Source organism: Mandrillus leucophaeus, unplaced genomic scaffold, assembly GCF_000951045.1.
Source record: "Mandrillus leucophaeus isolate KB7577 unplaced genomic scaffold, Mleu.le_1.0 Scaffold403, whole genome shotgun sequence".
NCBI lineage: Eukaryota > Metazoa > Chordata > Mammalia > Primates > Cercopithecidae > Mandrillus > Mandrillus leucophaeus.
In genome coordinates, this window is record NW_012104288.1 from 882538 (window position 1) to 893531 (window position 10994).

The following is a 10994-nucleotide window of genomic DNA, read 5'->3' on the forward strand; positions in this document are numbered from 1 at the left end:
TGTGTGTCAAGTCAGGAGGTGTAGGTGTAGGAAATACTGATCCAGATAGGATTGTTTGGCACCTAGCAGGTACTTAAGAAATGTTTATGAGAAACTGTTAGCTTGAATCATGGGAGATTATACTGTTATGCACTGGGCATTAAGTCTTCACTGTTGACTTTTGCACTCTTTGGTTTTTATGCCAGAGATTGCTAACCCCTGGTTTAGAATTGTTACTACAAGCATAAAATCATTCATGGGCTGGGTGAGGTGGCTCACACCTATAGTCCTAGGACTTTGGGAGGCTGAGGCAAGTGGATTGCTTGAACTCAGGAGTTTAAGACCAGCCTGGGCAACATGGCAATACCGAGTCTCTACTTTAAAAAATATAGGCCAGGTGTGGTGGCTCACACCTGTAATCCCAGCACTTTGGGAGGCTGAGGTGGGTGGATCACCTGAGACCAGGAGTTCGAGACCAGCCTGGCCAACATGGTGAAACCCTGTCTCCACTAAAAATTAAAAAAAAATTAGCTGGGCGTGGTGGCGTGTACCTGTAATCCCTGCTACTCCGGAGGCTGAGGCAGGAGAATCACTTGAATCCGGGAGGCGAGGCTGTAGTGGGCCTAGATCCTGCCACTTCACTCCAGCCTGGGCAACAGAGCCAGCCTCTGTCTCAAACAAAACAAAAACCAAAGAAAATTAGCCAAATGTGGTGGTAAGTGCCTGTAGTCCCTGCTACATGTATTCATAAACACTTATTGTTCCTTGTAGTATGTAATATATTTGTAGAATGAGTCATTCTGGGACTTACTTTTTAAAGAATATTTTCCAAATTCTTTTTTAAAGTGAAAATTATCTTCCACATTTTTTTCCCTTATGACTCTATTGAATTTAAATAAGGCAAGGTACATCTAACCTACACAAAGCTCAAAGTGACATTTTACGTGTCATGGCTTCATATTAAAGGATGAATAAAAGTACATGCTTGCCTCAGTGGTGAGCAGTTGTCTGTAGTTTTATTTTGTTCTATTCTGTGACATGTGGCCACTTGTCTGTGGAAAACTAACATACAGTATATTACGTCTTTGATCATCAGAGTGATATATTTTTCCCTGTTCTTCAGCTGTAACTCCATATAGTCACCCTTTTGAATGCCACAAGAAGGGCTCTTTTTCCCTTTAGTAATTGAGGTATTCATGCAGTGTGGAGTGAATAGATCCCTCCATCACAGTGCATTATATAGTAGTTTTTTGTGTGGATACATGTAATACAATCCGTTCAAAACAAATGTAAAATTTACTAGGGCTTTTCATGTGGAAGTAGAATGCAGATCTCTTTCTTGATATAACAAATGAATTTAGTTGTAGCTAACATGTGTTATACTAGTAAAGGTCCACCTGCTAAACTTTCTCTTTTTGGTTGAGCTATAGACAGTAGAGTGATACCGATACATGAGGAAAATGAGAACTGGAATGCAGGCGAAAAGCTGGTCCTTTCCAGATGAATGCAACCAAGACTAGCATCATGTTCATCCGATAGACAAGTGTGGCTGGTGATGGCTGGTCCTGCATGCTATCTCATGCATGCTGATGCCGATTCTCTCCACACATAGCTGTCAGTCATTTGGTGACAACATAGCTGGAAAATGCATCTTTAATATTTTGGATTAGAAAGAGGCAATCCTTTCTACCTCAGTTTTTCTCTGATATTTTTTCAAAGGAATTAAGTGAGTAGTCTGCTGTTCCTTGGCGTGGCACTCCCATCAACATTTGTAATCTTAAGATACATTTTTATTTATGATCAGGGACTCACCTAGAGTTACGTAGCAATTAGTAATAAAATGGACTAGATTCTAATGATGCCAACAATTCTTTAATAATTTCTTCAGTTTTCCAAAATACAGCAGTAAAGTCGTGATGCCTCATGTGTAGAAAGAAAAAGTTTGGGCTGGGCGCAGTGGCTCATGCCCATAATCCCAGCACTTTGGGAGGCTGAGGCAGGTGGACCACCTCAGGTCAGGAGTTTGAGACCGACCTGGCCAACATGGCGAAACCCCCCTCTACTAAAAATACAAAAAAATTAGCTGGATGTGGTGGTGTACTCCTGTAGTCCCAGTTACTTGGAAGGCTGAGGCAGGAGGATCACTTGAACCTGGGAAGTGGAGGTGACAGTGAACTGAGATTGTGCCACTGCACTCCAGCTTGGTTAACAGAGCAAGATTCTGTCTAAAAAATAAATAAATAAAAAAGAAAAAATTTGGTGTTTAGGGTGCATAGGGAAGTAGGTAGAAAATTAGGGAGTTAATTTATAGTAGATTAAGATACAGGGTGTCCACAAAGTCAGAGAACAGGATGCTTTTAAATAACATGCTCAGTGTTATTTTCTTTAACTTCCAAACACCTTTCCAGGTGAAGTTCCTTTAATTTCAAATCAATGAATCTCGTTCTCAACCTGAAAGTGGTACAGTAAATACAGTGTCCAAAAAGTCTGGACACACAGGGAAAATTGTGTGTTATTCAGTGATTATCTTACTTAAAAATGTAACCTGCATACTTTAAAAAATAAGTTTATTGTATGTTTATTGAATTTTCAGACACCCTGTATTTTGCTTTTATTTAGGATTTCCTTTCTTTTTAAGTTTCATGCATAGTGCTAAAACAACTAGGTACAGTCAACAAAGAGACTAGGCAGCTGACAAGCAGCCTCCACCCCATTGGGTTAAAGATCTAGGCAGCCTGGAGGTGGGAGGATAATGAAAGGCAGGTGATGGGAGTGGGACTGGCTTTCTCTTTACCTCCAGCAGCTGGCGGTAGTCATAATTGAAATCTTGATCTTATTTTGAGTGAAAGAAGACCTGGAAAGGTTGCTAAATAACAATATTCTGTTAATACTTTTTTTTTTTTTTTTGGAGACGGAGTCTCGCTCTGTCACCCAGGCTGGTGTGCAGTTGTGCAATCTCAAGTCATTGCAACCTCCGCCTCCCTGGCTCAAGCAATTCTCCTGTCTCAGTTTCCCGAGTAGCTGGGACTACAGGCACATGCCACCACGCCCAGCTAATTTTTGTATTTTTAGTAGAGATGGGGTTTTACCATATTGGTCTGGCTGGTCTTGAGCTCCTGACTTCAGGTGATCCACCCACCTAGGCCTCCCAAAGTGCTGGGATTACAGGGATGAGCCATCACACCTGGCCAGAACTTTTTCTTATATATGCTAATACCTTTTGGGATTGATTTAAGTAATAGGACATCTTATTTTTTAAAACAAAAAACTTATGCTAACATCAGTAATATTTCTACTGAGAAAAACTACTACTTTCCTGACACCTAAGAATTCTGCCAGATAAAATGTTGCTTTCTTTGCTAAAACAGAGCATCTTTGATCTTTGCTGGTAAGAATTCTGAACTGAATAAAAGTTTTTAGAACATGCATGGTAGTGAAAAGTATACATAGCCCTTTGAGTCTGGGCAGGGAAGAAAGAAAATTCACAAAGGCTAAAGCAAGCCACCACTCTCATAAAACCTTATGAACGGTTGAGTCTGAATTCCTGAGATTACAGGGTTTAGAAAATGTGAAGATGGATAGGCGACCAATTTGGCTTTAGCGAGAGTATTATTTCTGTTTGCTTGGATAAAACTCAGGTGCCGGTGGGGGGACTTTGAATGTTGATGGAATATTGGAACTTGTGTCCCCCAAACTGCTTAAATCTTAGATCTATTGGACCACATGTAAATGGCCTTCTTTTCATATTCACCTTTTTTGCTCTGACAGCTTGTAAAAATCTTGGAGGAAACTCCTGCAGTCCTGGGGTTTGACTAAGTGGTCTGTGCAGCTCCTTCCATCTCTAAGGTGCAGTGCAGTCTGTCATTTCTAACGGCAGAACACCATGGACATGGGCAACACATATACTGGGTAATGGTGTTTGGTATATTCTCTTCAAGAAGACAAATATTTTGAGAAAGATTTTCATCAAAAGTGGTAAAAGGGAAACACTTTAGAATCTAACGGAGTTCTCCCAAGCCAGCATGTACTCCTGGGTTGTCCAGGAAAGGCTCCACTCACTCTTGAGTTTGATATCACCTCTATAGATGCCCATAGGTAAAGCTTAACTATTTCAGGGCAGCATGATAAATGAGAAAAATAATGAAAGGCATCCGATTTGACAGAAAGAACACTTAATTTGTAGTTAGACCTGAGTTTAGATTCTGGTTTTAGCCCTTACTACTGTTGTGACCTGGGGCCAGTGACTTAATTCCTGTGGGCCTCAGTTGCATTAATTGAGATAATTTGTTTCTAGTATCTTGGCCCCTGCATTAGCATTCGATCAATGTTAATGCTTTCTCTTTCATTGTCTCATACTAGAATGCACATACTCTGTATAGCACATACTGTCTAACATAACCAGGCAGCATAGTTTACTTGGCTTCTTCATTGAAAATCCATTCAGTTCTTTTGGGAGGCTTCCCTTAGCCCCTATGCCCCAGGGTGTGCATAATCCTGCTAGCTATGGTGATGAGGTCCACTTTCCTGGGTTTTACGGAGCAGCTATTGGCTCTCTTGTCTTTTGAATAGAGGCAAACACCCCAGACTGTTGGTGCCTGATTGGATTCGACTCATGGCCAGCTTTGGATGTGGGGTTTTCAGTGGGGTTCTTGCACAGGCTCAGGGGAGAGCCCTCCTGATAGCTACACTTCTTGGGGTGGTGGGCACAGGTGGGCATAGGAGGGAATGGAAACTGGCACTGATGCCCAGCAGTTGGACTGTGCTAAAGATGAGAAATATTTGAGGCCTAATCTGCGTTTGGTTTTCATATGTTACATACTAATTAGGAACACATTTCAATGCTTTGAAGTTGTGAAAAGCTCTCCTGCATACATTCCAAATTGATGTTTCTCTGCCCTGGATATGCCATACCTTTAGAGTACTACATCAGGAAAACACAGACTTCAGAAAGACCTTTGGTTTATCCCCAGTGCATCCGTGGACATTTCTTTTCCTGCTTCTGAGTAATTTGCTCTGAGTGATTTGCCTTTGCTTTGTACCTTCTTAGTTTTTTTCTCTCTCTGTTTAAACAAGGATTAATACTTCTTTTAATTGAACTGTGGCTATTTTACATGGATTGGTGATTGCAAAGCTTTTTGGAGCAGGTGTGGAGCAATGAATAGTCTTTTTAATTTCATTTTTTGATTTACATTTTTTTTATAACCACTTCTGCAACAAATGGTGAAACTCCATGGCTACTCTCTTTTTCCGTCAATGGTTAATGGTTTTTCCATACTCCCCAGCTGCTTATCATGGGCACAGCTGACAAAACCAGAAGAGCCTTTCTAGTAAGGTGAGCTGAGCTGGCATTTGTGTAGGACAAAGGACTTTGGTAGAATTAGGGCTTTGACAAAGCGAACAAATGTAAAGGCAGCTGGAAACTTGAGTGTTGCTAATCAGGAATATATTTTGAGATTCTGAAGTTTCCAAAACATATGTGTACTTAAGAAAAATAACCCAACAACTTGTGGGCTAATAGATTTTCCTGTTTTAAAAATCCCTTTGTGTGGGTTTTAAAGATGTTTTTCATACTTTTGAACAGTTTACTGTCTCAGAGAACATTACTAGCTCTCATTTTATTTTTGAGGCTCTTTATCCATGTGCTCCTGCCAAATGCCCTCTACCAACTCACTCATTTATGGGCCGGTTCCTTTATCTTTAGTTGTTAAGACTCTTTCAAGGGAGCCTTTGCCTTTTGTTGTATTATTTATGATATTGAGAATGAGCACTATATAGAGTTCAAAGGGACTTGTTCTGGTTATTGAGAGTTTACTTCTCTGCTGGTAGTTGCTTATGTCAGAAAACAGCATTCTGTGCTAGATTGGCCATCTGCTTTTGGGAGAAATCTACACTTTCCCCAGTCAGCAAATGGGTAATATCAGTAATAAGATACAGTAAATCGGCTGCCCCAACCAAACAGCATATTTACATAAATTACCTGAAAACGAGGGTTGTGTCCATTCCATGTTCTTTTCCATATCTCATGCTGATGAAACTTATGATTATTTTAATTATCACCCCTGCACTAAATAAAATAATGGGATATTTCAAATGTAAGACATTGAGAAAAAGGGCCAGGCGTGGTGGCCCATTTCTTTAATCCCAGCACTGTGGGTGGCTGAGATGGGTGGATTGCTTGAGCCCACGAGTTCGAGACCAGCCTGGGAAATGTGGTGAAACCCCATCTCTACAAAAAAATTAGCCAGGTGTGGTGGCATGCGCCTGTGGTCCCAGCTACTTGGGAGGCTGAGGTAGGAGGATCGCCACCTTGGCAAAACCCCGCCTTTACTAAAAATACAAAAATTAGGCTGGGCACAGTGGCTCATGCCTGTAATTCCAGCACCTTGGGAGGCCAAGGCGGGCAGATCACCTGAGGTCAGGAATTTGAGACCAACCTGGTTAACATGGTGAAACCCTGTCTCTACTAAAAATACAAAAAAAAAAAAAAAAAAAAAAAAGGAAAAAACAAACCTGGGCCTGGTGGTGCCTCCCTGTAATCCCAGCTACTCAGGAGGGTGAGGCAGGAGAATTGCTTGAACCCAGGAGGCAGAGTTTGCAGTGAACCGAGATCAAGCCACTGCACTCCAGCCTGGGTGACAGAGCGAGACTCCCTCTTTGGGAAAACAAAAACAAAAAAACACTTTCCTTCTACCTATGTTTTACAGAAGTGTTATTTTGCCCTTTCTCTCTCTCTCTCTCTTTTTTTTTTTTTTGAGATGGAGTCTTGCTCTGTTGCCCAGGCTGGAGTGAAGTGGCATGAACTCTGCTCGCTGCAACCTCTGCCTCTCAGGCTAAAGTGATTCTCATGTCTCAGTCTCCTGAGTAGCTGGGATTACAGATATGCACCATGATGCCCAGCTAATTTTTGTATTTTTAGTAAAGATGGGGTTTCATCATGTTGGCCAGGCTAGTCTCAAACTCCTGGCCTCATGTGATCCACTCACCTCAGCCTCCCAAAGTGCTGGGATCACAGGCATAAGCCAGTGCACATGGCTAAGTGCTGCTTTCTAAATCAATTGTGTGTTTGTGATAGTCTATACTCTCGAACTGTAAGGCAAAGCACTTAACACATTAAACACTATGAGTATATGTAAAATTAGTTTGAATTAGTGGCCTGTCAAAGCTATCCTTTGAAAAACAAAACTACAAAACCATCTCTACTTTCTCCTTTTCCTCTTGGAAGTTCACATTTCAAAACCTTGCTTGATTTCTTTAAAAACCTTGACAATACTTACATCAAGTGCCACATACTGTTATAAAGGTTTTACATGTATTAATTTATTTAAAACTTCCAACAACGCTGTGAGATAGATAAACTAAGGCACAGATATTAAGTAATTTGGCTTTGGTCACACAACTAATAAATGGCAGAGCTAGTATTTGCACACACAGTGGCTCAAAAATATCTATACTCTTAACTACTTTGCTGTGTAGTGACTGAGAGCTTTGAGTTTTCTTGCGTCAGAATTGTGGCTTTGGGCATTTTGCTGCAAGGAAACCTTAAAATGGAGATCCATTCTGTTTGCATCTATTGTTTGAAGTAGTAACAGTTATGAAATTGGACAATTTGATAAAATTGTGGAATTTTGAACTTAGTTCATTAGTCATCAGAAGGACTTTGCCTTTAACGTGGTTTTCGAATATTCTAGATCAGTGTTTCTTTATTCTTTGTAACTTAGATCTGTAAATGCATTTTGGTGTACTGGGACACATACTTGCAAACTCCTTTGGGGAGAAGAAATGAGAGAAGAGATGAAAACTGCTGAAAGTTACCACGTGTCAGTGGAATCTTGGTTTGTTCTTTCACCTTTGAAGGCACTCTGTGGGGCTTCCTCTCACCTAGTTGGGGCTTATCTTTTTAGGAAGGTGCTCCCTCACCAGAGGCTTGTTTTCATGGTACCACATTTGTATCCTGAAGTACAAGTATACTGTACTTTTCTTGAAGCTTTAAGAATCCTGTAGCTTGGCTGGGCGTGGTGGCTCACACCTATAATCCCAGCACTTTGGGAGGCCGAGGCAGGCGGATCACAAGGTCAGGAGTTCGAGACCAGCCTGGCCAACATAGTGAAACCCTGTCTCTATTAAAAATACAAAAAATTAACTGGGCATGGTGATGGGCACCTGTAATCCTGGCTATTTGGGAGGCTGAGGTGGGAGAATTGCTTGAACCTGGGAGGTGGAGGTTGCAGCCAGCCGAGATAGCGCCATTGCACACCAGCCCAGGCGACAGTGTGAGACTCAGTCTCAAAAAAAAAAAAAAAAAAAAAATCCTGCAGCTTGACGGAAAAGCTGGGAAAGCGAGAAAGTCTTCAGTGATTCAAGGTCTAAATGCATTTGGAAATTATCACGTAAACCGAAAAATCTTGAATCTCAGAATACAATTTTGACAGATTTATTATCTGTTCAATGTCTGTTTGCTCTGTCTTTGTGTTGGTCTTCCGGTGCAACTGTCAGTGTTGTCAGTAGAGGTTACAGCAGGCCACAGATGTATCTTGATGAGGACATGCTGGGCAGAGAATAATTTCTTAGCCACGTGCTATATATGCATGAGCCTTGATGTACAAAAGAGCGCATGTAGTTTTTGATCTGGGAATGAAAAAAGCAGGTTCTCTGACCAATCTAGGGAATTTCTGTAATGAGAACGTGTCATTAATGACATTTCCTGAGGGCGTCTGCAGCATGAGACAGAATAGAATTTTTCTTTCTTTTTTCCATTTGCTCTAGAGTCCCTTTCTTCATCTTCATTCCATATCTCCTTTCCTTTTCTCTGTCAGCCTGCCTGCTTATCTCCCTGGCAGCCAGTCTGCCTGTCTACGTATGCATCCCACCCTCACAAAAGTATTCATGAGCAGCTAGTCTGCTGTAGTGACATTGTGACATTTCAGAGTAATCTACCATACTTGTTTTTAAAAATTCATGTTTTTCTGTGCTATTTAGACTAAGAAGGTTGCTGTAATTAACTCATACTTTTTAATATTCTTGTGCCTTTTATAAAGAATAAAATTACTAGAATTCAGAAATAATGTAACTAGCATTGTACTCAAGTCATAATTTTTTAAGATTAGATACCTTCAGATACGTTATTCCCCCAATATTAAATTTGAATCTATGGCAGAAATATTTTTCGTGTTTTCCAAAATATTTTAAAAGTGAAAATATAAGTACTTATTTGCTTGCACTGTCTCTTCCCCGCTCCTCCTTGAATTTGCCCCTTGCTCTGGAGAACCCACAAAAGAGAAAACTTTTGTGAATGAGCATTGTCAGAATGCTATCTCAAAAATGGTATTTTTTTTTCTAGTGGAAAATAACGTTTAAGAACCCACAAACTGCAAAAACCGTTCCTGGCATTAAGCTCCTTCGTCCTTTGCAATTCAGTCTTTCTTGAGTGGTCCCATGAATGCTGTCTTCTCCTGCATGGTCTGGAAACAGCCATGGCCAAACTTGGAGGTGGTGTCAATGAACTTAAGGTCAGTCTTCTCCAGAGCCCGCCATTCAGTCGGCACTGCAAGGACTTGTGAAGGGTGAATGAGCACTCGCTTCTTGGTGTCCACCACACAGTCTTTCAGCATGACAAAGTCATTGGCCACTTCACCATAGTGGACAAAGATACCCAGAGGGTGGCTTGTCAGACAGGTCATTGTCAGTGGAGGCATTGTTCTTCATCAGTTTGCTGTCCTTGATAAAGGATCCCTGGCTGCTCTTACAGATCTTGTTGATCTCAGTGCAGTGACGGTAGCCTTTCTGCCAAACGCATGCCACAGGGAAGGCCACAGGGGCAGGATACAGGCCCCAATATAGGCCAGCTTGCACAGGCCTCGGTGGGTCTTGTGGGGCAGCTTCTTGGTGTGCCAATGACTGGTGACCCCTTTGTAGCCTTTGCCCTTGGTCATCCTGATGACGTCGATCATCTCGTCCTGCCCAAACACTTGGTTCACAGGTACCTGCTACTCGAGCCTCTTGCAGGCCCAGTCCAGCTTCTTGGCCATGGTGCCTCCTTTCACCTGGATCTCCATCAGGTGGGCCTTGTTCTGGCGCAGAGGAAGCAGGCACATCTGGGTGTAGGCAATGCCGCGGATGACTTGGCGGTACTTCTTCATGCTGCCGAAGTCCTTCTCCAGGTGCTTCTTGCCATCCTCATCCTGACATTTCTTGCAGTACTTGGTAAAGGCCTTCTCAGATTTATGCCAGTTTTTATAGAAATGCCTCTTGGACGCATCACTGATGTGCTCAGCCAAGACGATCTTGAAGGTCTGGAGGCCTGGAGGGGTTTGCACGTAGCCCACAATGCCCATAACCACCATGGGTGGTGTCTCCACAATGGTCACAGCCTCTACCACCTCCTTCTTGTTCACCTTGGATCCTGGCCTGTCGACTTCCTGCACGATGTTGGTCATGCCAGCCTTGTATCCCAGGAAGGCTGTGAGGTGCACCAGCTTGGAAGGGTCATCCTTAGGAAAGCTCTTCACCTTCCCATGATGCTTGCTGCTGTGCTTCTGAGTCAGGAAGCTGAGGGACCCATGTCTGGGAGCGGAGAACTTTCTGTGAGACATCACGCCATCAAATCCCGCTGGTAGAGCAAAGAATGGTATTTTCAAAACTTTTTGAGCCAGGGATCCTCTTTGCCATCCAGTGGGCTTTTACAGGTCTACCTTCATTTTGCATATATTTTCCTTCAAGACTGTATTTCCCTCATAGACTGGCATGCATTCGTGTTTTGACATTGAAAATTTGATGAAGTACTTCTTCCAGATAGAACTAAGAAACTGTGAAATTGATAGGGTGACTGGAGTGTTATGTGAGATATCTTTATGTATAGATACTCTAACTTTCAATGTTGTGTTTTCTAGTAGTGTTGATGAATTTGCAGTGATGAGTCTATAGCTTTCTGCTGATTTCTCTAGTATTGGAGAAAGATGGAAAGCAACACATGGTAGTTGCATCCAAACTGGCTACAGACATTCATCTATATACCTTTT

The 10994-nt window shown here is 41.9% G+C and overlaps 1 pseudogene; it reads right to left on the reverse strand.

Annotated features, from left to right (window-relative positions):
* Positions 1-9365: 9365 nt before the first annotated feature.
* On the reverse strand, positions 9366-10568 carry LOC105548216 (annotated as a pseudogene).
* Between the last annotated feature and the right edge of the window lie 426 nt (positions 10569-10994).